Source organism: Pinus tabuliformis, chromosome J, assembly GCF_031772625.1.
Source record: "Pinus tabuliformis cultivar Carrire ecotype Pingquan chromosome J, CPIR1, whole genome shotgun sequence".
NCBI lineage: Eukaryota > Viridiplantae > Streptophyta > Pinopsida > Pinales > Pinaceae > Pinus > Pinus tabuliformis.
This window is the reverse complement of record NC_142295.1, coordinates 583,711,220-583,737,103: the sequence shown is the minus strand read 5'-3', so window position 1 is coordinate 583,737,103 and position 25,884 is coordinate 583,711,220. Positions and strand designations below refer to the sequence as shown.

Sequence of the window (25,884 nt, the reverse complement as noted above, 5' to 3'; positions counted from 1 at the left end):
CCACATACGAGAGAGTTGTCTCCATCAACATCCACTGTCCACCTGCAAGAGCGGACAAACATCCTTGCGAAGTGGGAAGGGAGGCAACGTCTTCCCATACACATCACAATGCTTTTTTCCGAACGGAACGCGTCTGGAACTTTCCAAACTGCTTTTTATACATTTAAGTAACCCAAGCGGCCAGAAAGTTGTCTCCAGTAACATCCGACCAGCAGGAGCGCACAAACGTCGGAGTTGTCTATAATGCGATTTTTTGGAGATTTCGGTGATGGAATCCGGCGGAAGAAATTGAGGTTAAATCATGATTTGTTGCAGTTAAAATGGTTTTTTAACTGCATATTTGGATTCAGCACCCTCGAAAACCCCTGGGACGCTTTCATTGTGCAGAAACTAGCTATCAAACTTGCTATTCCAATAATTTCCTGCCGGATATTGATCAAAAAAACCCGCCGAAAAAGCTTTCAAAAAGTCGCTTTATAGACTATTTCCACAAACCTCTATCAAAAGAGCGGCCAGAGAGTTGTCTCCGGTAACATCCGACCAGCAGGAGCGCACAAACCTCTATCGAAAGAGAGGCCAGAGAGTTGTCTCCAGTAACATCCGACCAGCAGGAGCGCACAAACCTCCATCAAAAGAGGGAAGGGAGGCAACATCTTTAACACAACACCTTTGTCCGAACGCAGCGCATCTCGAACTTTCCAGGCTGCTCTACACTTATATGCATGGAGCGAGCAGGGCGCCCCGCCCTACTTATATCTCATCCCTACTATTATCTGCTTTCAGTCAACTGTTTCCAATTTCGTCTTTCCAAATTGAACGACTTTCCACTCTCCGGCTCTTTGAGATTACTTCAGCTTGTTTCTTCATTGTTATAAAAGAGAGTTTGCATCTGTTGCCTCTTTGATAATTAGAGACTGTTTCCTTAAAATGGCTGCTTCTGTTTCATGTTTTCAACTTATTGCCATGTTGCATATGGTGGTATGTATGGCTATATTCTGTGCATCTTCCGCTACATTGGTAGGAGAGCCATCTGTTGTTTTGACTTACCATGATGGTCCTCTGCTTTCTACCAGTAGAGTAATACCTCTGCATTTGATTTGGTATGGTAAATTTACCCCTCTTCAACGCTCCATTGTGGGCGACTTTCTGCAATCTCTTGGGGAAAATACATCAAATCAGCCCTCCGCATCCACCTGGTGGAAGACCACGCAGAAGTACGAGGGCGCCGCCTCTAACAAGGCTGCCCCCTCTAGTGCTATAATTCTTGGAACGCAGAAGCTGGATCAAGATTATTCCGTGGGCAAGTCGCTCAAGAGGTCTGACATTGCTGCTCTGGTTGAAGCTGCTGTCAAGTCAAGAGCTCTGCCTCTGCCGAAGAATAATGGTGAGAGTGCTGTGTACTTAGTGCTTACATCTGAGGATGTTATGGTGGAAGGATTCTGCATGAGTTCTTGTGGATTTCATTCCAATCTCAATCTATTATCGCATCAACAGTCGATAAAAAGCCAAATGATGGCGGAGGGGAAGCAGCAACAACAACTCCTTCCATACGCGTGGGTTGGGAACTCTGCAAGCCAGTGCCCTGGACTGTGCGCGTGGCCCTTCCATCAGCCCATCTACGGACCCCAGACTGCCCCTCTGGTGGCACCGAACGGTGACATGGGCATCGATGGGATGATCATCAATATTGCCAATGTTGTTGCAGGAGCAGTCACCAATCCCTTTAACACCGGCTACTTCCAAGGCGACGCAGGTGCACCACTAGAGGCTGTCTCCGCATGCCCGGGAATATATGGAAAGGGGGCATATCCTGCGTTCCCTGGGGAGCTTTTGGTAGATGAATCCACAGGGGCAAGCTACAATGCCCATGGAATCAATGAGCGACAGTTTCTACTGCCCGCAATGTGGGATCCTGCTACCAGATCTTGCAAGGCATTGGTATAACCATTTTTTCGGTTTTGTGCTAATCCTAGATGCTCTATGCAAACAGTGGAGGAAGCTTCTTGTATATATTTTATTCTTTGTTAATAATTCAATATATTCTCTTCATTGATATCAAATTCATTGTTCTTCATCAATTCAACAGAGCTCTCTTTAAATGCACATCCCACCCGTTCGTAAGTCATCCCATCAAGGCATTCGATTCAGCCATTTTTTAATAAGCATTTTTTCATAGGATTAAAAAGAACATTTTTGATACAGCTACTCTTTTTATTGAGGCGAATATTTGGCTGAGACTTATAAAGATTATAATAGAAATTAAATATTTTAATTTTTAAGATAGGAATATAAGATCTGGTTTAAGAATGGTGAGGCCTAATGGGATTGAGATTTTGTTTAAGAATGGTAAGGCTTAATGGGAAGGAGATTTTGTTTAAGAATGGTGAAGCTTAATTGGAATGAGATTTAATTGGATTGAGATTTTGAAAAGTATGAATTAATTTTTACATGCTAATAGTTATTATTATTTAGTTTAAATATGGTTAAAAATAATTTTTTTAATAAAAATAATACATTTTTATTTCTTTCATTAAAGTAGTTTAATTGGTGATTATCTTGTTATGAAATATTCAAAGCCCTATGATTTAAATCAACAAAGAAAGTAAACACTCTAAATTCATAAAATTTATATATGTCATTACTTAAACACATCAATTAAACAAACAATTTTTGGATTCTTTATAGAAAATAAGAACTGTTCTTATTTTCTATATGTATGAATTAATAATACATAGTAGAATTGTTAGAATAATGTTTTTAATTTATGAGTTAAGAGTATAATTGTTTTTGAAAAAACAATTTAGTTAGTATAATAAATATTTTTATTTATAGTATTTTTGTGAACAATAGTGCGGAGAGATGTGTTATTCATTAAAAAATAAAAATGATATTTTTATTCATTCAAAATAAAAATAAGAAAATTATTTAATATACAAAATAAAATAAAATATAAAAATACTTTAATTTTAGGATTATAACTTAGTTGTAATTGTAAATCAAATTGAAGTATAATATTTTTTTTATTGGCTGGAAAACAACGATATTTTTCATAAGAATTTCACTACATAATTTTTTTTCAGCAAATGTATAAAACCACTTTATTATATAATAAGAAATTACACTAAGTTTCATATCCTAACTGAATGCAGTTTTTAATACTTAAAATGAAGTTGATACTTTAACAAGAGTATAGTAAGAAGAAGCAAAGCATATATGGATAAATATAATATGACATATTTATGCATATAGGGTTGTATGTGATCAAAAGACCTAAAATTATGGGAAGATTACATCCTAGTGTTAAAGGAACCATAGAAGGTATAGATAAGTAACCTTCATAAAAGCCAAACGAATTAGAATTATAAATTATAAATTATTATTAAAATTACATAATAAAAAGGTTGTAAAAAAAAATTCCACATTAAATTTAAAATTACAATCTTCACCCCCATCGGATTATAATAATTCAATTATTATACAAATTTTCAAATTAATTACCTTATTTATTTATATAATATTTAAATTATTTTATTTAATTTTTTTTTTGGTCAAGCTTGGTAGATCCTTCTTTTTCATTATAAAATAAGTAAGCAAGTTACAACCATATAGATCCTGGTTAGGTGGTCTCAACTTGCCCATTGGGAAACCAAGTTTGTTGACCACCTAACTGCATTATAAGCCATCCAGTAACAAAAAATACTTAGTCTATCTATCCAAGCTATATAAACTTGATTGTCATGTCCACAACCATATTACACAAACACACACACACACACACACACACACACACACACATATAGGATTGCAAATTGTAAATCAAACGTTATCCACATCAAAATTAATCAAAAAAAAGACTAAGAGTCAACATTCTATTCCTCCTGCTCGGTTGATGCAGATGTAATCGGGGCTGAGTCTTTCGCCCTGGAGCCTGGTAGCTCAGTCGGCATGAATAGGCATGGGAAATGTTTCTCTATAAGATCCAGGTAGCCATCCTGTTTCTGCTATTGAAATCGCAGTTTTTGAGAGTCTTGTTTGTAATTTGGAAAGCCCTGGACAACAGTCGTCCAGATTTGTTCCATGGTCTTGCCCAGGAGGCATTTCATAAGCCAATACAGATATAAGGTTTGATTGTATTGCATCTCTCAGCGTCCGGTGTGTCTAAGATCTGGAACCAGGAGCTTTCAATCCTTTGTGTCAGCTGCTTCCACACTTTCTTGGCAATTTATATCCTCCTACCATTATGCTATGAGTCGTTTGATTTCCTCTCTAGTGCCATCCGCACAAGCAGTCATCGCTCCCTGGATCAGGTTGGCCACGAGATTTCTGCCATAACATTTTCCCGCTGTGCTCAGCTCGGCCTCGGCCTCGCTCCCTTGCAATCTCTTCCCTTAGCCCTTGGCTTTTGTTGCTTGACCCATTGCCTCAACATCCCTGTACCTTCTAGCCAACTTCTGTCGTTGGCCAGAGACTAGCCTTTGTGCTTTTCTCGGCCAAGGAAAGTTACCTCTCAGTTGACCTATTACGGGAATAAGAAACCATAATTTCCAAAACATTATTTTATGAATTGTCGTCATCCAAAGGTTCTGCCAATGCAACAAATCCACCACCCATGATTTATGTGCATAACCCCCGAATGTAAGGAGCCCCCACCCGTGACTCCCAAGACGCCCTTGCATGACCCCTGCCTTACTCACGCTTTGACCGTGGTCTTGGAAGCGAGGTGCATGGCCACCTACAGAGCTTGTAGCCCGGAGGCCAAGCCTACAAGAACCATGCCCCTCATCTCCTTTGCCCCTTGCTAATTGCCACTACCCCCATTCCCCCTGGCTTAGCCTCAACTTAGCTAATTCTGGTTCTTTTGGCGACCCAACCTTTGAACCCTAGCCCCCATGAGGCATACAACCCACAACTTGCTAGCCACCCCCCTTCCCCACATCTGGCTGAGGCTGGCCTGGCCAATGTTCCAAGCATGTCAATTCCTCAATTTCAGAAGACCCCATCCTACGATGGCCTCCCCCCAACTAACTCTCCTTAGGGGCTTAGTGTCAGAGCATTCCAAGAACCAGACTAGCCTTTACACAAAGAAAATTACAGCTTGTCTACCCTTGACCCTCGTGTTTACCAGGAAAACAACAAACTGGGATTCGCTTGGGTAGATTCCCTCCCGACCCAACACAATAATCCCCATCCAAGGGAGAAGAATGCCGAAATGGAGTGACACCCGTGCATACCGCATGGAACTGGGATTATTCTTGTAGACCTCCTCCTCCAGGCTAACCACACCGCCCCAACTGCTCTCCCCCACAAACCTCGTGCCCCCATGCAAGCCCCAATTAATAGACTAGACATAGGTAAGCATAATGGATTGTAGGCAGAACTAGTTAACATACCCGATGACCCACGTTTGGAGTCATCGTATCACCTTGCCTTCCCGCTGCGCTGCTCCACTTTCACCGTTATCACCTTTGTTCTTACACCCACTGAATTGTTATCCTTCTCTGCGGTCAGTGATCGCAACTACATGCAATTGCCACCTTCCCTCATCCTACTTTCCTTAAACATGCCAATGACCACCGTGTCCTATGCTTCAAGCATGTGGGAGGCGGTGGCATCATTCCTTGGTGTCCTTTTCATTATGATAGCCTTAATGGCTCTGTCCGCCAGCTCACACCCCGAACGGAGGAATTATTTTACTTTAATTATTACTTATATAATCTCTTAAAATAATGTTGATCACATTACCTTTCTTATATATAAAATATTGATGTTATGTCAATATACATACACTCTCCTTTATTTATGTGTATGACATGATGGTTCATCATATTTTGGTATAGTCACATTAGTGAATCCATACATATAATGTTATTGTGAAGTATGAATAGTGATTGTTAGGTTCGAGAATAATATTATTTGTTTAATGCTAGTAGTTGGGAGTTTCTTAATCTCTAGTGATTGGAAAGACATATTTTAACCTTGATTGTGATATACGTGGAAATAGCTGAATGATGGTAACTGTGTCAAGGTAGAGTATCCACCTCACTAATTACTCAAAATTGACACGACAAAAATCTTAAGTATTGACATGACAAATAGCAAGACACACTAGTTATTATGTTACACCCTATACAAAGTTATCATTGCAGAGTAAAATTAAATGAACCAACCAAACGTTAAAGAAATAAAATTAATATATTTAAAAAAAATAAATGATTTTCATTTGACACTGTAAACATTACATATAACATTTTTTTTGTCAAGGCAAGTTATTTGATGTTCAACCCACTATCGATTGCATTATACCTACCAGCAGTTGCAAGATAATAGGTGTTGTATAGTAGCTAGTAACTATAACTTACTTTAAATATAATTAAAGTAAAGTAAAAACATTGATTTCCATTTAGTGTTAAGGTTTAGAATCTAGTCAATTTAGGTTTTACTAGTTGGAAGATTTTGTTAATTGTAATTTTGCATTGTGGTTATGTAGAATCTAATACTAGTGATAATATTTTTATTGACAAGGTTATATATATATATAATGAAGCTTATTTATATACTTAGTTATTTGTTGTTTGAATTGATAACCATTTTAATTTATTAATAACTAGCATAGGTCCATCTTAACTCTGAATCTAGCATGAGCCAAGATGGATCAAATCTTTTAAACCATCAGTGCCTTGACCAAGTCAAATTTACCTTATTACTTTAGTTTAAAGTTCTATTTTTTTTTGTTGGTTTAACCCATAAGGATTTAAACTTTGAAACTCTTCCTTTTACATATTACTTCGTAAGAAGGCGCTCACCAATTGAGCTACACCCCGTGGGCTAGTTTAAAGTTATTTTTATTTTAATGTTTTATTCTATTTTTGACTAAGTAAAAAGGTAGGGTTATATTTTTTTTTTGGTCAAATCCACGAGGAATTAAACATTGAATCTCTTGCTTTACACATGACTTCAAAACAAGACGAGAACCAATTGAGCTACATCCCGTGGGCAGGGTAGGGTTATTTTTATTTTATTAATAAATATAATTATTAATTGTATTATTTTATTTGACTAAATAAATTGTTTACATAACATAACAGGACCAGACAACATCTCTTGTCTAGTGGGTGGAGAGGGGCAATATTTTTTTACTAATTTCTTATTGATATTAAGTAAAATTTAAAATAAAATTATATATATATATATATATATATATATATATATATATATATATATCTATATATATACTACTATTACTATTACTATTATCCAATTTTAAGGTCACCGCCAAGCAAGACACCAAATTGGTGTATTTTAATATATATATATATATATATATATATATATATATTAAATTCCTTTCATTTTCATGCACTTAAACCAAATTTTGTAATAAACAATAAATATCTAGGTAATATAAATAAGTCATTTTTATTTTTAAAATATTTATATAACAATATTTTCCCCAAGGAAAAGTCACAATTTCCATTCAAAAGATGAAAATTACATGTTGAAGATGCCAGAAAGGCATATCAAAACGAATGCGGCAAGAACAATCATATCAGAAATCTGAGTCTAATAGTATATGATCTAAACATAGCACAAAACAAAATACATCAAAAACTACTAATTTTTATGGCATTTTAACACCACCATTATATAGATACAAAAAATGTATACAAATATGTCATTGTGTAAACCATAACTACTGCCTTAAAATAACAAAAGATGGATCAGATATAAGACATCATGTGTTAGTTGTGCAGGAAAGTTAGTCTTGTGCTTCTTCCACTTGGAGACCATCTATAAATGGTATGTGGAAATAGACATAATGTTCGCTGCCAATCTACTCTGAAATTTGTCATATGCCCCAAGCTCGTTACACACCCTCCTTGAAAAGTGCATTAGATATTGTGTTTCTCTCCCTATAAATATGTTGACATGTGATGTGGTAAAAATTTAGTTTAATTAATAAAAGTTCCTCAATGATGGGCCTCAGTGTGTGTATGTGACATACATAAATTTCATTAAACCAATTAATGACCACATGAGAATCACTAAAGACTTGAAACTTCTAGCACCATTTCTCAAGAGCGAATAGGTGTAATTTCAAGCTTAGAAGCTTTACGTAGTTGTTTGAGCTGCAACCAAGCCCACTCTTTAGTCTAAAAGAATGATTCTCATTTATATGGAGGATTTCTCCACCTCCACATATTCCACCTTCTTGTAAGAACCATCGATGTAGGCCCATCACCTAAAGGAATCAATTTGTTCCTCTGTGATGTTGCGAGTCCTTGAGATAGCCACATCAGACGGAATAAGATCATAGATTGCAATTACTTGGCCAACAAGTCGGTCTGGATATATTCCCTTATCCTGAAAAATTATTATTCCTTCCAAGCTAAATTCCCCAGCTGATTATGTGGGGCAGGTTTCTTGATTTTATATTGGATACTAAGTGCGACCAACTATGCTAAGCTTCTTTATAAGACACTCCTTTCCATTGGTGACTTGCAGATAATGCTTCACAATCAAGTTCCACACTTGGTGTGTTACAAGACAGAACATAAATAAATGGCTTGTTGTTTCCTCAGTTTCCTTGCATAATGGACACCTGCTAGGCCCTATAAAGCTTCGTTTTTTAGATTGTCACTAGTTGGAAACTTGTTTTCAAGCAAACACCATTGGAATAAATTGGCTTTTTCTAGGCATATTAGTTTCTATAAAAGGAATCCACTACCAAACTAGCTCCATAGGTTCCTTTTCAATGTAAATATTGATGTATCCATCCTTAGGAGTCACATACCCCGAAAGAGGGGTGGATCCATTGCAACTCATCCTCCCCAACTTAGATTCTGACATGAGAAATGTTTAGAGATAATGTAGAATCATTTTAGATATAGTGCCACGCTTTGGGAAGATTTAAAGCCTAAGGGTACAAGAAACATTGGGCCCAAATTGATGTATTCTCTCGATCAACCACTTCTTTTAAAGTTCTTCTGCCCTGCGCTACAAGGTGTTGAACCAACTCCCAAGGCAACCAAAACTGATCCTCACAACCAGACCATGGCTTCTAACCAATTCTAACATGTTCCCTAGAGACTACCTTCCATGCCAATCCTTTCTCGACAATAAGAAAAGAGTTAATCAATGCCTTCCAAACCGTTGAAATATTAACTCTGCTCTTAATGGGTTTCTTGATCCAATACTCCATGGATCTAGGGAAAATGTATATCATATGCCACCTCTGTCCATAGACTATTTGTGGATATAAGTCTCTAACCCACCTTTGTTGCTAGAGCCTTAGAAAATCTAAAAATATTCTTTAAACTCTAACTGCCCCATTTCTTAGGGAGCAATATCTTGTCCTAGTTTACCCAAGAAAAAATCCTCTCTTCCTTATATCCCATTCACAAAAATCTGCGACAACATTTTCAAACCAAATTTAGAATCCATTTAGGGATCCATGACAGGGACATCCAAAAAAATCGGGATTGCCTCCAATACAAACTTAATTAGCATCAATCTACCTGCACATGAAATGTATCTGAAACTCCATCCTTTAAGGTGTTTCTCAATATTTGCTAATAGCTAGAGCCAATACACTTTTCTGTTGTTGTTTGGATTTAGGTGAAACCCAAGATATTTCAACCCTTCGTCAAAAGTGATTTCTCGAAAAGGGAACATAGATATTTTTGCATAGGTAATTTAATCTCTGGAATGACCCACTTCAAAAAAAGATGATTTATGAATATTTACCTCCATCCCTGTAGCTTTGTAGAAGAGGGCTAAGGAATTTTAATTGTGGTTGAATCTCACCTAAATCCATCATTAAAAAACAACACATCGTCCACAAAAAGAAGATGTAAGAGGGTAATATCACCTGCCACCATTTTCCCCTTTTTGCTCACCTCTTCTTTTAGCCTCTACTATAATATTTCTTAAGCCTTCAATGATAAGAAGAAATAACAGGGGGGATAGTAAACACCCCCGACGATGGCCTCTTTTAACATGAAAAAAATCTAATGTAGAACCATTAATTAATACAACAAAAGACACATAAGTGATACAACACATAATCCAATTTATGAAATTGATATCAAAACCAAGATGAGATAACAACATTCTGATATATAACCAACTAGCCCTTTGATAAGTCAATCTTGAAGACCATACCTTTGAAGTTTTTAGTCTTCAAACTATGCAAGACTTCTTGTGCAACCCCTATGGCCTCATGAATTTTCCTTCCCTCTAGGAATGCAAATTTCTCCTTAGAAATGTATTGTGATAACATTGGCTTTAGACAATTGGCAATAATATTTGCAATCATTTTGTAGGCACTATTGCAAAGAGAGATCGGTCTGAAATCATTAAAGGAACTGGGCAAGTCAATCTTTGGTATAAGCGCAATGAATGTTGAGTTGAAATAATCATACATTTTTCCACACCTTTTGCATTCCTCAAATATGTTTAGCAGATCACTCCCCACTTGTTCGAAGAATTTGAAGAAAAATCGATAGGCCACCCATCTGGACTCGAGATTTTGTCCCTTTTAAAACCATGTAAATCTCTCTCAATTTCTTCTTCCAAAACATGTTCCATCAACTCTATGTTAGATTCTTCGTCCACATATCTTTTCTAATATTGGATATCGATATAAAGACATCATCAAGACCATGAAAAGAGAAAGATCCAGAAGAGGAACTGGACCCCCTACGACATACTCCCAAACTACTAATAGGAAGGCTTATCTGCCTTACATTCGAGGATTCATAGATAAACTAGTCAAGAGTCTCAGAAAGAAAGTCATAGATTCCACATTCAATCCCCTAACAACCATAAGGCAAAAGATGAGATTTGTAAAAGATAGTATGGATCCTCTCCAACACAAAGGGGTTTACAAGGTCATGTGTTCTTGTAGAAAATATTACCTTGGAGAGATAGGAAGATCCTTCAGAATCAGAGTCAAAGAATATGGAGTTGACATAAAAAATGGTAGAACTCAGTCTTCAACACTTGAAGAGCATTCATTAAATACACGTCCCATGTTTTCCTCGAAGACACCAAGATAGTTGCTAAAGAAAAACATTCGTATAAATGAAAGGTCTATGAAGCCATAGAAATTATGAAGCACCCTCACAATCTTAATAGAGATGGGGGTATGGAGGTAAGCTAGAGTTGGATCCCCTTACTTGCCCAAGGATCCTAACCTTTCATCTTTGGCTAATCCACTCACCCTCATCCTCCTCCCTCCCTTTACCCCTATTGGACTTCCCCTTTCTACCTTCTCCCTTATTTTCATTACTTCCTCTAAACCTTATCATTGCATTTCACTTCTCCTTATTCCTTCCATACCTTCCTTAATAATACCTTGACTAATTTAATAACTATAACAACTATATTCAATTTAAACCAAATAATAATAACAAATACTAAACTATAACATTAACATGATAAAAGTTAATATTTAAAATCTCATGATAATATTAATAATGACTATTAACTTCATTCATTTGAATTATTAATAATATAAAACATTAATAACTATCATATTTATTTAATCTAGTAATAACAACATTCTATATAAAAAAAAAATTGTAAAAAATATTAACTTTATTAATAATAATAAAAATTATTAATATATGTTAACACTTTATATTAGTTAATAGTTCTCTATATTAAGTGATTTTTCCAGATAATGATTTATTAACTCTCCTTAATTATTAATTTTTAGGTTTGACTGGTAGGCTCATTCACATTTCTCATCCTTCTTGTCTATATTTATTATCCCTCATTCATGCTCTTCTCCTTAGACTTTTGTCTTGACGATGAGTCTTGTTATAAACTTGAAAAAGAAACACAAAAATGACTATTTTGCATCAAAATCGAATTCAACATCATCAAGATTCTCACCACATAAATCTTCAAACTCTCATTAACACCTTGTATGAAAGGGACATTTGGATCGAGGTATGTATTCTCGAGAAAATTAGGGTAAAAATTCAAAGAAGAGCAGTTGATCTTCACTTCTTGAAACACTATCATGATCTTAATTTAACACCTTCCTTTGCCTGCATAAAACATAGACTGTGTGGCCAATTTAACAATAGGGCATTCAAGTGATTAAGCAAAGCCCTAATCGATAATGAAATCCAGAGAATGTGATTCTCCCTGGACCGTCTTTCATCATTGGCATACAAAAAACATCTTGATCTTGTTCAAAAGATACACAATGACTTATGGATTACTATCAATGTTGTGACAACTCTTAAGGCAGAAAAGGAAGGAATTTAGCTGAGGAATAGGAAAGATAATAAAATCATTAATATGGAAGCACGTATGAGAGGTTTTCAGGGGATAGAAAGCACAACAAACTCAAAAATAGTAGAGAATGACTATCAAATCAACAAAATCAATGTAGTGGGGAATAATGGAATAAGGGAGGCATCCTGGAGGTCAAGCAATGAGATAAGAAGGGGTAGTATTGATAAGGATGACTCTGTAACAAACTCTAGAGTAAGACCATTAATAAGAAACCAAGAAAGCATCCTGGATACTGTAAGAAACCAATGGATAATTGAAGAAGGGAGTGGCACTAAGAACAACAACATTAGCGTGCATTTATCCATTGAAGGCGCTAAAGAAGAGCTAGAAGAAGACAAGAATGTAGAAATAGAAAAAGATGCAAGAAAGGTTACTCTCAATTGTACAATCAACATAGGTAGCAAGGTAGTTGTAAAGATTTCATCTTATAAGCTAAGTAGGGATGAAGTGGAGGTCTTAAATAAAGGTCTAAACTTTGCCGTAGCCCCAACCATTTTCTGCAGTCTTGATGATGGTGTATAGAATCTAAGTGAAGAAGATAAGGAACAAATCAGGCAAGATTGTGCAATCATCTTAAGAAAGGCTAGACCACCTAAGAGAAATTTGAACCATGGACAATTAACGACTCTAAAAATCTTGAGGAACAACGAGAACATTGTTATCTTGAAAGAAGACAAAGGGGGGAAACAATAGTAATGAATAAAGAAGAATATGTCACTAAAATGAGGGACCACCTATATAATAGTAGCAACTACAAGAGGCTCAAAGAAAACCCTATATCTAAGATTACCAAGATAGTTGATCGGGCCATTAAAGATTCTAACCTTGACGACATAATAAAGAAGCGCCTTTCTCAAGACAGTGAAATAACCCCGCGAATTTACGAAGCCCCCAAAATTCATAGAGTAGGTTGCCCCCTTAGACCCATTGTCAACACGATTGGGGCAACCACATATGAATTAGTTAAATATGTTGCAAATACCTTGGCTCCCCTGGTTGGTAAAACCAATTCATACATTAAAGACTCCAATCATTATGTGGAACTTATAAAGAAAGAAAATTTGGATCCTAGAGATAATATTGTAAGTTTCGATGTTATATAACTCTTCAAAAACATCCCTTTAGATGAAGTTGTACAAGTGGTCAAATAGGTCATAGACGCCCATACTACAAGACTTGCGGAAATATTTCTATGTTCTACATCTTCACCTTCCAAGGTGAATTATTTGAGTAGACGTATGGAGTGGCTATGGGGTCCCTGCTATCCCCTATAGTAGCCAATCCTTTTATGGGTTAATTTGACAATAAATACCTAAAAGCCTACCCACTAAAACCCAAATAATAGAACAGGTTTGTTGATGACACAAGTGTAAATTGGCCACGGAGAGACCTTGAGTTAAGAAACTTCCTAGACTGCCTTAATAGTATATCAAAATACATCAAGTTCACAATGGAGGTGGAGGAAAGCAACAACATCCCGTTCTTAGACATTATCATTCTTTGAAAAGAGGATGGATCACTTGGACACAAGGTGTTCAGAAAGAAGGCCCACACAGATAAATACCTACATGCTAAGTCACATGCTCATCCGACACAAAAAATGGGAGTGCTCAACACCCTCTTCACAAGAGCAGTAAGAATATCAGATATGGAACACGTTGAGGAGAAAATAAATTATTTGAAGAAAGTATTTATTAATATTGGATATAGAAATAAAGACATCATCAAGACCATCAAAAGAGAAATATCCAAAAGAGGAACTAGATTCCCTATGACAAACTCCCAAACTACTAATACGAAGGCTTATCTCCCTTACATCGAGGAGTCACAGATAAAATAACCAAGATTCTTAGAAAGAAAGACATGGATACCTCATTCAAGCCCTTGGCAACCATAAGACAGAAGGTGAGATCTGTAAAAGACAGTCTAGATCCCCTCCAACAAAAAGGGGTTTACAAGGCCACGTGTTCTTGTGGAAATGTTACATTGGAGAGACAGGAAGATCCTTTAGAATCGGACTCAAAGAACATGGCATTGACATAAAAAATGGTAGAGCTCATTCTTCATCTTTTGCAGAGCATTCATTAAAGACATGTCACCATGTTTTCCTCGACGAAACCAAGATAGGTGCTAAAGGAAAGAATCCGTATAAATGAAAGGTTTGTGAAGCCCTAGAAATTATGAAGCGCCCTCCCAATCTTAATAGAGATGGGGGTATGAGGTAAGCTAGAGTTTGATCCCCTTAGTCGCCCAAGGCCCCTAACTTTTTATATTTGGCTAAACCACTCACTCTCATCCTCCCTCCTCCCTTTACCCCTATTGGACTTCCCCATTATCCCCTCTCCCTCATTTTCATTACTTCCTCTAAACCTTATCACTGCATTTCACTTATCCTTATTCCTTCCATACCTTCCTTCATAATATCTTGACTAATTTAATAACTATAACAAATTTATTCAATTTAAACCAAATTTTAATAAAAAATATTAAACTATAATATGATAAAAGTTAGCAGTTAAAATCTCATGAAAATATAAATAATGACTATTTTCTTCATTCATTTGAATTATTAATAATATAAAAAATTAATAAATATCATATTTATTTAATCTAATAATAATAACAAAGTTTTATATAAAAAATTGTAATAAATATTAACCTTATTAATAATAATAATAAATTATGAAAATAAGTCAACACTTTAGATTAGTTAATAATTCTCCATTTTTATTAATTTTTCAAAATAATGATTTATTAACTCTCCTTATTATTAATTTTTAGGTTTGACTAGTCGGCTCGTTCACATTTATCATCCTTCTCATCTATATTTATTATCCCTCATTTATGCTCTTATCATTGACTTTTGTCCTGGAGATGAGTCTTGCTATATATTGTTGAAATTGTTGATCTTGAAAACTATTTTATCTTGAGTCTTAATAATTTTGTCACTACTTTGATTTCAAAGACCACTTTCATGTTTCCCCTTCCTCTTTCAACAAGAATATTTTTAAAGTGAGACTAATGAGAAAGAAGTTGCCTCTGCAATCATGATCATATCAACGTTTTTATGGTCTAGATAAAGGTAGAAAAATTACATTTATTATAGTTGGAAGAATATATTTTGCCTTGTGTTGGTCATTTTCAAATCTTCTCATAAGATGGATTCTTATTTTCTCCTTTTGTAGTTCACCAAGATTTGATTTAGATACTATTTTTTTCTTTTCCATGGTTTAAAAATATCTACAAGTATTGTACTGTGTTCATCACATGTCTATGGTTAAAACAAACTGTATAGTAGAAAAATCGTGTGTTTTTCACATGTTCATAGTAAAAAATAACTTTACAATGGAAGGGAATGTGTTTGTAGTCCATAGATTACGTGCATTTTTAATCTCTACTCTCAAACACAATTTGGTTAAAACTACTATAGATCATCTCAACCATGGATCTATCAAGCATTGAGAGGGATCAAATCTCTTGATATGTAAACCTATTTTAGAGTGCAAAACTTGAAAAAATATTTGCACCTCAAGATATTTAATCCCTCTCAACACTAGATAAATCTATGATTAAGATGGATCTATATTGATTATATTTACATACATTGTGTAATTTTTCATTGTTTAAATTTCATTTTTGAATGCATAAATGTGTAAAACTCTTTGAAAGTCCCATTAAGTACTTGGATTATGTAGACTACAGAACTTCAACTTACAATTCCAATGTATCTTTACTAAACTTCATACAAAATTAACCAAAAGTATACCCGAAAAAATAGTGAGACTACTTGAAATGTTTGAACCATACGCATTTGTTTTTTTCAATTGATTTATATAATATATACATTTTTTTCAAAGAAAAAAAATCATATATATTAACGGGTAAATATATACATGTTGTGTCTCATTCTGTCATATTTTCATTAGGAGAGTGTTGCTATGACAAAATGTAACCCAACAGACCCAACAGATAGAGTTAGATCTTCTTTAGTCATGCCATCTATTTCCACATTGAGGTCCAATAGTATGTGATAAAAATTAATGTGTTCAAAAGAATCTGCAATGTCCTGAATATTTGAGAGAATGGATTCTAGCCCAATAATGTTGACCTTTGATTTGTGATTTTCCTAGTTGGTAACAAGTTTGGACTTTCCCATCAACTGTAATATTAAAATGCCTCTCTTCCTGGCCAATTCTAACAGAAACCACAAGGGGAAAAAATCCACTTTGTTATTGGACCCCTTTCCTAGGGAGTATCTATAGTGCATGAAATGGGTGTGATTGAAATAGAGGACCATCCAGACTCTACATCGCAAGGGATCCCCTTGACTAGCCCCATTAAAACACTTCCAGTGGGTGTCAAAATCCAACTCTCGCTCAGGATCCTTTGATTGCTTGGATTAAGATCATACCTGAATTCATGAGCCAAGGTAGTCACATTTGCTACACAAACTTCCAAAGGGTCTAATTTATCCTGAAAAACACAGAGGTTGTATGAGCACCAAATACTACCAATTAAAAGGCATGGGAGACATTTATAAGAAGCTAGTTGTTTTTCCAACTACCAAAACATGAAATCATCACTGACAGATGCCCTAGTCCACCGTGCTTTTGGCTTGAATTCTCTCCATAATATTGCATAGAACTGTGACACACAATTACACCTCAAGAAGGGGTGACGATGATATTATTCCTAAATTGCATAGAGTACATTGATTCGGCTCGGCTTAGTCATGTTTTGTGAGCTTGCCCCAATTGAGTAATTTGCTATTAAGAGAAAAATAAGTCGTTAGCTTGGATTTCAATTGGGATTTAATCCTCCATATAACCTTCCACCAACAATACTTGTGTGTAGTGAACAGATTTTTGGATCGGGCATTGTAACCAAGTTTCGCTATGAAAACAATTGTATGAGGATTCTTTGCCCAATAAAGAGTATCAAATACATATTTTTGAGAGACTCATAATTTTTAGAGAGAAAGGCAACATATATTTCCAATTCTTCTACATAGTCATTCAACAACCCCAACTCCCTTATAGACTTCCATCCTTAACAACTTATGATTTGAGGCTCTTGTGCTTTTATGTCGGCTAGATAAGAAATATTTAATTTTCCAAGCTTAGATAAAATGGGATCCGAAAATCTTTAGTTATCGAGAATTGAACCATGTATCAAGGCCTATACGTACTTGGTGGTTGTCTCCCACCTGCCATGTATCCCACTTGCCAACCAATGTGAAATCCCTAATGATCACTCTCCACACATTTGAGCCAACAAAATATTTATTTGGAATTTTGATCCAGTCAAAAAAGGATTTTCATGGAAAGTATTTTGCTTGAACCAATTTGAACCACAACGAGTTTTCCTGAGATAATCTCCACATTTATTTTCCAACAAAAGCTAACAGAAATATGTTTATGTGCTTTAGACCCTAAGCCCCCATCTCCTTTACAACTTCCTGCCACAACCATTTAATCAAAGAAATTCCTTTTATATCACTGTCATCTAAACATAAGCAATGGAAACTCACTTTCCTGATCAAATTGAGAACATTTTTTTGCACCATTACAATGGAGTTCCAGTAAACATGGATGCTTTCCAACAAAAATTTAACTATCACAAGATAACCACATGTGGAGAGAAAGCGATTGGACAAATTTGAAATGTTCACCTTTACTTTCCAAACCATCCACATGTAGTCCATGATATATAGTAATTGTTTGGTTTGATATAAATTCCAAATATTTAAAGCCCTCATTCAAATTCTTAGCGGGAAAAAGAAAAGAGTTTCTCACCTCTAATAACGACTCCATTGAGATTCCAGTATAGATGATGCATGACTTCTTTTTATTAATCTCCATCCCATTTTCCCTACGTCTAGGGGATTTTTTAAGATAAGTGCAATCTCTTCTATTCCCCACAATACATGCGAGCACATCATTTATGAATAAAATATGTGTGACCACCACTTCATTTGAGACTTTGAAACCATGTAGAAGACCACTATATCTAAGGTTTCCAATCAGCCTACTAAAGGCCTTAACTATGATCCAGAATAGAAGGGGAGACAAGGAGCATCATTGGTGTAGACTCCTCGAGGCTCGAAAGAAATTGGAAAGAGCATTATTTATCAATACCATGAATTAAGATGACTAGATACACTCAATGATCCAATTAACTACCTGTAGAGAAAATTCCATTTGTATGAGAACTAGACATATGAAGGTCTAGTCCACCCTGTGGTAGGCCTTGGACAGGTTCAATTTCAGAATTACAGCTCTCGAAGTCAAAACCTTCATCGTGTGCTATTGCCCCAACTCCTCCTCTGGTGGCACCTAACGGTGACATGGGCATCGATGGGATGATCATCACCGTTGTCACTGTTGTTGCAGGAGCAGTCACCAATCCCTTCAACACCGGCTACTTCCAAGGCGACGCAAATGCACCGCTAGAAGCAACAACAGCTCATTCCATACGCGTGGGTTGGGAACTCTGGAAGCCAATGCCCTGGACAGTGCGCGTGGCCGTTTCATCAACCCATCTACGGACCCCAAACTCCTCCTCTGGTGGCCCCTAACGGTGACATGGGCATCGATGGGATGATCATCAACATTGCCACTGTTGTTGCAGGAGCAGTCACCAATCCCTTCAACACCGGCTACTTCCAAGGCGACGCAAATGCACCGCAAGAAGCGGTGTCGGCATGCACGGGAATATATGGAAAGGGGGCATATCCAGGGTTCCCTGGGGTGCTTCTGGTGGATAAAACGACTGGTGCAAGCTACAATGCCCATGGAATTAATGGGCGAGAGTTTCTGTTGCCTGCGATGTGGGATCCAGCAACCAGGTCTTTTAAGGAAAATGAGGTCTTTTAAGAAATATAGATATTTTAATTTTCAATATAGGAAAATGAGGCCTTATCTAAGAATGGTGAGGCCTAATCGAAATGAGATCTCCATATTATTGGTGAATAAAGCCATTGTTAATAAATGGTGTAATATATAATTTATTTAAAATTAATTTGGAAAAAAAATATTTTATTATATTAAGAAGTGTTTTTTATTTCAGTAAGTATGTAGAGGTGTTATAATGAAGTTAATAATAATAATAATAATAATAATAATAATAATTAAAAAGTATAGTAGAGGTGTTATAATGTAATGTTTAACATTTTGACTAAGTTAAATTACATAATAATAATAAAATTAAAAAAATTAATGTAATGTAAATTTTTTTATTTTTTCAAACATTTTTTTTTTTTAAATGAAAATAAAATGGTATTGAAAATTTATGGTATTCATGTGAAATATAGTCTATTTAAAAAAGAAAATTAAATTCGCTTAGATCCATTTTAACTTTAGATCTACAAAACACAAATAAAGATCAATTAATATATATATATATATATATATATATATATATAATTTCATAAATCCTCAAAAAAAATATTTTATTTTTAATAATTTCATAAATCCTCAAAATTTTCATATATATATGTATGGTGTTGAAATATATATATATATATATGTAATTTCATAAATCCTCAAAAAAAATTATTCTTAATAATTTCATAAATCCTCAAAATTTTCATATATATATTAATTATAGATGGCAATGTTAATCTATTGGAATTACATTTAAATTTATTTTCTGAAAATAATAATTTTGGATTTTATTATATCGTTTATAATTTTAGATTATTTATATTTACATAAAACATAGAAATGATAAAGCTATCAATTTATCTAGGCCATATTTACCTTGATATAATTTTTATATTATTTTATTAGCTTAATATATTATCTATTATCTTAAGATAATAGATAATTAGTATGATTAAAAAGTCATTTGTTTTTATAATATTATTTAAGTGATATCATATTGATTTATTTCATTATATTTGAAATCATTGTTGTCGTTATTATAATTACTTAGTAATGGTAAATATTGTTGATCTTGATGACTATTTTATCTCGAGTCATATTAATTATGTCACAACTTTGATTTCAAAGATCACTTTTATGTTTCCTTTCCTTTTTGAGGAAGAATATTTTTAAACTGATATTAATGAGTGTAGATTTTGCTTTTTTTTGGTTATTTTTTAATCTTTTTATAAGATGGATTTTTCTAGATTTAAGACCTCTGTGGTTTATATCTTTTGAATTAGAAGCCGGAGAACCCACAGTATTAACCATTTCTTTTATCAACATTTCGAATCCCAATCGGGATCTATCATCAGGACAAACTTGAATGAAGAAAGAAGAAGAGCTCTAATAAAAACTATTTAAACCCTAATTAGAGCTCTTCTTCTTTCTTCATTCAAGTTTGTCCTGATGATGGATCCCGATTGGGATTCGAAACGTTGATAAAAGAAATGGTTAATACTGTGGGTTCTCCGGCTTCTAATTCAAAAGATGGATTCTATAACTGATCCAGGTGGATGTTGGTGGCCACCCACCTATCCCATTTGGACCCCCACAACTGTCTCTTTCAGTTTTTCTGTTTCCTTAATTATAGCACAGTTTACTATTTTTAGCAATTTTTCGGGTCCTAAACTTCCGGAGTCGTTTTGAGGCCCTAAATGATGTTTTTTGGGAAATCCACCGCTAGCGATTTTTCTATCTAAAAATCGTCTTTTCCGTCGTAGTCCTCGGAGAGATCTTTCCAACGGGCTATCATGCGCGTCAAACGGAGATAGTACGACCAATTTGTGACCCCGGGAAGTTGATGTACCAACTTACCCAAAAACGGGGCCCACAATTTGGCGTTTCATCTTCTAGGGTTAGGTTTTGGAATGTGAAGGGTTTTCCATTGTTTCTCAACAATAAATAGGCCCTTGAGCCTCATTGTAACACAGTTCGAAACAGTTCAGAGGCATGTAGCCAACACATCTCTTCTCAGAGATAAGCTACGATCGCCCTAGCTGGGTTATTTCTATTTGTAAGCATATTTCAGTATTCTCCATTAATGAAATGAAGTATTATTTCCGCTGCATCTCTGTTTTTATGGTTATCGCATCTCTGTATTTATGGATCTATTGCGTTCCTGCTTAAATCTGGATCAATAACATGCCCCTTTATATTCTTGAATCTGTCGAGGTGGTTAATAGGTAGACTTGATTCCTAAGTTGTGGTTAAGAGAATGGGTTTAGAAATTTATATATATAGATATGAAAGTTTTGTCTTTTTGGGTTTGATTTCTAGGTAAAAAGTTTCAGTTTTTAAATTTTCAAGGTAACCAAACAATATCTAAAAATAATAATAACTCTATAACTTTTTCATTACCTATGTTTCAATTGTACAATATGTTAACAATTTCTGAAAGTAAATGCACTACATAATAACACTTATGACAATATATCTATATAAGTGTCTCAGGTAGGTTGAAACTTTGAAAGATAGTGGTAAATTTCTACATACTTCTCAATACCTATGCTTCCAGTACAATTCTTAACAACTTCCAAAGGTAAATACACTACATAATGGAATTTTTGAATATCTATATATATATATATATATATATCTCTATGAGGTGAGATGTTAACTGCACGTTCTGAATTTTCTCGACTAAAAAAGGTGAATGTATTGCATGGTGACAATTGCCATGTTATTTTTCAGCCCAATGAATAATGTAAGTGAAGGTCATCCATACCCAACTTATAAACTCTTAAACCTAGTTAGATAGAAAGCGTAGAACATACAATATATAGCATAAAACCAATCCAACTTCTTAAATTTGGGTAAAGAACAAAAACTCAAAAACCCTAAGAGCACATTAAAGTGAAAGATTACAATACTGGCTACTAAGGTGAGGGACAATAGCTTACCAAGTCAAGTGTGAAAATCACAGTGTGCTCCACTAATTAGTGACTAAACATAATGGACTGAGGACATAACCATAAATATACCATTTTATGCATTCATTATTCAGTTGTGAAAAGAATAACGATTTTCTCAATGCTTGGTTCAATCACATCCCTAAAGATTTATGCCTTCCACATTGATTAGTATATTAGCATTAATTGGGTTCTCTCTTATTGGTGTGTAGGATTTGACACAATACATTCTATTTCTTCACCTTCTTTGTTCCTTGACAATGCTTATAGATCAAAAGAAAAGAAGTGAAAAAATAGGCTTAACATCATGTTGACACAAACAATTTTCCTTTCACAAACTTACCCAGCGAAGTGGTCCAACTAGACCATTGTTTGTTTGAATGACAAGCCTTCTGGGTATGGCCTTTCTACAATGATTTGGATATGAAAAATGAATTGCAACCAACATGTAATGCATTAGTGCAATATGAGATGAAACTAATTAAATCCTAGATAGGAGTGGTAACAAGAGTTGGCAATTGAATTGATACCAAGGGGCATAGTCTATTGTTGCCACTAGAATTGATCTAGAATTAGACCCTTTCAACCTCACACTAGAGGGATGAGGTCATATCACAATTGTCACTTTTACACCTATATATGAAATAATATATTGCGTTCATCATGCTTAAATTTATGGGTATGTAGAATGTAACAGTCATGGTGAAGATTCCATGTAATAAAAGTTAATAACGGAAAAAAATAATAACCACACTTGATGGGGCACTTATTCCAAGCTGAATGTTGGGTAAGACACCCTAGGGGGTTTTCATTTGGTTGTTTATGGCTCAGGAAATTGGCAAAGGCAATGACTAAGGCTTTGGAAAGGCAAAATGGAATTTTTGGCACATTTATTTATGAAAATAATGGAAATTAGGAGAAAAGGGAGGTGAAAGGTCCCAGGTTGCATGTGAGGAGGAAATTGAAGGAAAATAATGGAAAATGAAGAAAATAGAGGCCTCATTCATAAAAAGGCTTCTAAGGATCAGTTGGTAACCTTTTATCAGTTGAGTTTTGGAGCCCTCTTATTATTCTCTCTCTCTCTCACTCTTTGACACTTTGAGTTTCCTTTTAGCATTTTGGCATTGGATCAAGAAAGTAAAAGAAAGCAAGAGGAAGCAAAGATCAAGCAGGGAAAGGCAGTATCAAGCAGTTACAACAAGATTCATTGCAAGTATCGATTTGCATGTGTATTTTCCTTGCTAAATTTGGCATGCATGGTATTGCATATGGTTCTTTTGTTTTTGTGGCATGGGTTTTGCCACGTGTAACAATTTTTTCAGCCTAGCCTTGCCATTTCCGGATAGCCATGGTGTGATGGGTTTCTCATGTTTTTGTTGAGTTGGATTGTCGGATGGATTCAAAGTTGAATGGCGTGGATCTCTGAATGATAGAGCACATGTCTTAGTGGTCCCTAAACCAGACTATGGATATGGTAAAGCCACTGGCCTAGTGATCCCCGATCCAGACTATGGGTTGTTGTAAAGTCAGGATTGTGTTGCCTCGGTGGACCTAGGAATCCTTGCTAATGAATGGTAGGATATGCGGTAAAGCCAAGAGGTGATTTGCTCTCCGTTGGGCCTAGTAATCTCGGGTTTCAGATATGTGGTAAATCATGGAGAGTGAGTCTCAATTTAGGGCTTAGTGATCTGGGTTTGGATTGCGGTAAAGCTTGAGAGACTACGAGGCAAGAAAATTCCTCAAGGTGTAGGTGGAGAAATACAGTGACATCCATGTTTGTTTGGCTTAGTGATCGGGTGGAGATCATGGTAAAGCCTATTATGATGTGTTCATTGTGTTGGTATAGTGATCTGGGATGGATTACGGTAAAGCTTGATTTCTAGTGATGAGGGTGAGGTGGTTTAGCCTCGGTATGCCCTAGTTGGTTCTTTTGGTTTGAGTCCCACATTCATGCTTGGAATATGGCACGGGGGTGAATGGCTGAAAAGAGATTTATCTCAGACATTCTATGGTTGGGTGGAACGTGGAAGTCCCATCCTGGGTTTGGTTTTTACATCATTAATGAAAGGTTATTTCTCCTTGTATTTGTATGAGAATTTTGATGGATTATATGTGGTCTATATGGTTGTACTTTCATGAGTATTTATGTTTCTATTATGCTCATTATATTTGTGTTTTATGATAGTAGCTATGTATGGATCTCAACATTTTTTTTCTTGTAAATGAATGGATAATGTATCTATGGCCTAATAGATGATAATGCAACAAATGAAATGAGGGAAAAATGGTTCATAGTGATTCTCAGATAAGTATGAGATCCATACACTCAATTCAGTTGTTTACACATGTAGCTTACATGATGATATGTTTGACGAAATGCCTGGCATGGCTAGTAGGGGTCTAATTAAGGTCTTGTTTAACTTATTTCTTTTGAATCATTATTTCCCTATTCTTTTACTGATTTAAGCTATCATTCCAGTATGGGTAGTGACTTAGGATTTGGGCTTGAAAAAGTGGCTTAAATCCTGGGGTGACTGGTATAACACTCGCAAATTGGGTCTTTGGATGCTGATAGGAAAAATTGTGAGAGCGACTTTGGGTTTCTAGATGCTCTCATGCCAGCGATCGAGGCTTAAGATGTTGAGAACATCAGTGGGGCCCAGGGATAGGATGTTTGAGTGGCTGACATGTCTCCTGATGGTTTTGTTTTTGATTTGGATAGGTTGGTTGATGTGTTCCATCGATTCCACTTCCTTATGGTCACATAGGAGGTCGAATCCAATCATAGTAGCTTCTCGTCGCATGTTTAACCGATTGGCATGGTTACTTGGGTAGATGTGGGAGAAGGGTGTTACAGAGTGGTATTAGAGCAAGGTGCTATAGGATAAAATTCACGGTGTATGGAGAATGGAGATACCCTCAAAGGTCTTCCCGGGACCTTTGGCAGACTGTAAGATTATTTGCAACCATCACAAAGTTACATGCATGTCCATAAACAATAACTAACTACCAAAGCAAGACAGATTGATTACCTCAAGCTTCCGTGTAGATTTGCTGGAGAGCACAATGCAGCTAGGTGGAAGTCCCCTGAGCTGGCTCCAGATCAAGTCCTGCACATAGAAGAGACAAGCATAATCACAACATACAACCTTGATAACTAATATATGAATACATAAAAGACATCTAGTTACACATAACTAAGCTACTCATGCTAAAAGGTATTGGACAAATAAGAAAATGAATGATAGTACCAACACCATGGAGTAGACAGTACAACTGCAGTTCTATATTAATGTCGGAAGAGTGATTACAACCATCTGTTGCATCAGCCTACCCTTACCCCTCCAACTTCTCTCTCTCTCCCTTCTTACCAACTTCTTATGCTTAGATTTGAGACTATGGTCAACAATCAAGTAAGCCATTCTTTCAAATGATCTAATCTCCATCACCATAGCCCTAGCTTTTCTTATGTAGCAATTGAGTTAGGGTTGCCAAGTTCCTCCATGAGTCTCTTAAGGTAAAAGCAATGATGTTGCCAAGTTCCTCCATGAGTCTCTTAAGGTAAAAGCAATGATGTTGCCATGCTTTTTAGCTCTTTCCCATTTTCCTCCTTCATTAAAATTCATAAATCCCACAAATAGGTTGAACTTGAGATGTTTCCTTGCTTTTTTGAGTGGATTTAGGAGGGAATATAGAGATATTTATGAGTCAATTCGCTCCTTTGACCTCTAGATGCTCAT

The 25,884-nt window shown here is 35.6% G+C and overlaps 1 pseudogene; it reads left to right on the top strand.

The window, feature by feature from the left end:
* The first annotated feature begins 469 nt into the window (after positions 1-469).
* Positions 470-2,060, top strand: LOC149228336 (protein EXORDIUM-like 2 pseudogene; annotated as a pseudogene).
* Positions 2,061-25,884: the final 23,824 nt, after the last annotated feature.